This window comes from Tachypleus tridentatus, chromosome 11 (genome assembly GCF_004210375.1).
Source record: "Tachypleus tridentatus isolate NWPU-2018 chromosome 11, ASM421037v1, whole genome shotgun sequence".
NCBI lineage: Eukaryota > Metazoa > Arthropoda > Merostomata > Xiphosura > Limulidae > Tachypleus > Tachypleus tridentatus.
The window spans coordinates 47165168-47167277 of record NC_134835.1 but is presented as its reverse complement, the minus strand read 5'-3'; positions in this window follow the sequence as shown (position 1 = coordinate 47167277).

Below are 2110 nucleotides of genomic sequence, written 5' to 3'. Positions count from 1 at the left end.
ATCCCTTTGTGTAGCTTTGTACGTAATAACGAACAACAAATTTAGTATTTTAACATTAAAAGTGTATCAGAGTTGGGTAAAAATAGATAATTATTTTAGTCATTTATAATAAAAATATTAAACTTATAACTATGATAAAATATAGTAATACTAATATTAATGTCATTAACATGTTATACTCTCAGTAATACGAATATCTATATAAATATAATACTACTGTCTGTTGTATGTCCATGTAACTACTTCGTCATGTGTGGACTGGTCGTCATCAAAACTGACATGAAGGTTCATTAGGTCCATGCGAGAGTACATACAAACTTTCATTTTTTAGGTTTTTTGGGTTTTTTTAACGATTTCGACACTAATTCGCCCCCGTTGATGGACCTTCACCAAATTTGGTAAGATGTTTTTGGTCTGGGAGCTACATACAAATTTGCGATTTCACTTTTTGTGTTTAGCAGTTTTTATAGGCATTTGTGTGTGTTTTTACGATGACATATAAAGAGACGCAACTTCTCATGCCCTAAGATAACCTTTCATTAATCATGGATTTACATAAATTTCGTCTAAAGGACAGATACTACAGCTAGTAGTATCTATTATATTTGTATCATCAGTATTAAACAACAATTCCATTTTATTAGTACCCAACAGTGCATCTTCAACGATGACGATTAAAAGATCTGGAAGTCAGTAAAGAGGTAACTTTATTCGGCGTTATAACTTGTAACATATAATTAGTTATTTAGATTAAACAAGACAAAGTAAACTTGTTAAAGTGAGAACAGAAGAGATTCGTTATATACAGTATTTCAGTATTTAAAACTTGATGAGTTGTAAATAAATTAAGTGAATAGGCATATAAGTTTGTAGTACATACTATGTGGACAAAACAGCTTTTTTTTTGGTACTCTGGAATTACGGGAAACTAAATATTCGGATGAAACAACACTGAGTAGCAGACACTCACTTCTCATTTTCTACGATTTATCAAAAGAAATATGACGTTGGAGTTAGAAAAGATCAGTAGAGTCACTTCATATTGACCTTTTTTTTGTAAGCATCAAAGCAAACATTACAAAGCTTTATTCAAATATATTTGTTCACGTCGCAAGCTAAAAGTTATTAAAATTTAACATAAAACATTCTTCAAAACTTGCTTGAAGCAGATTGATTTCAGTCTTAATGTAGGCGCGAATGTTTATTTACTGGAAGTAAAACTGATGTAAAAATGTCCAGTAAGTAGTGAAGTGTGTAACATTGCACTTGTCACAAAAGTCCCGCTTTCAACATCTTACACTCTACATTATTTACATTGGGTTTTCGTAACTTTCCGTGAATATATTCAGGGTCTATGTTTTAGAAGTACCGAATGATTTAAATATACACAAAAAAAACAGAAAATGTTTTAAGGTTATATATCTTACATTGGGATACAATCACTCGACAATGTATTTTTATTGATTTGCTTATATATTTGCTAATAAAAATGTAATTGAAGTAATACATTAAAACGAGGTTTCATGGATTCTGGTAAACTCACATGAAATTATTTACACAAAGGTGCTTGTTTTTTCATTTATTAGATAGCTGACTTTTAATTCGTCCGTCTATCCTATTTTATTAAAGGTTTTAGTACATTTATAGATTGAATTAGGCTAAAACATAAAACTCAGTTACATCAGTAGTGATTTGAAATTGTATTAAATATTTTGATATTTAACAATACTGTTTTAGTCGAGTCTGACATCATACATTTTTTCATATCTCTTGGTTGTGCGGAAGATACAACCAGCAAGCTGAAGTAATTTAACATTATGAACCAAAGAGAACAACTTTATTTGGCGTTTATCCTTGATAATGCAGTTAATTTAATATATTTAGTATCGAGATATATTTTAACTGATTGAAGGCTGAAATAGGGTATACTATGAATGAAAAAGAAATGTAAAGGAAAACACATTTTAGTGACTACTACAAATTACATACTCTCAGTTTTTAATCATTATTTTAAATATTTAAGCTCTTTAGAATATGTCTATTTATGTGTTCAGCGTTTTATAATTATGAAAGATGAAAGCAAACAGACAGACGGAAAACACAACTGATA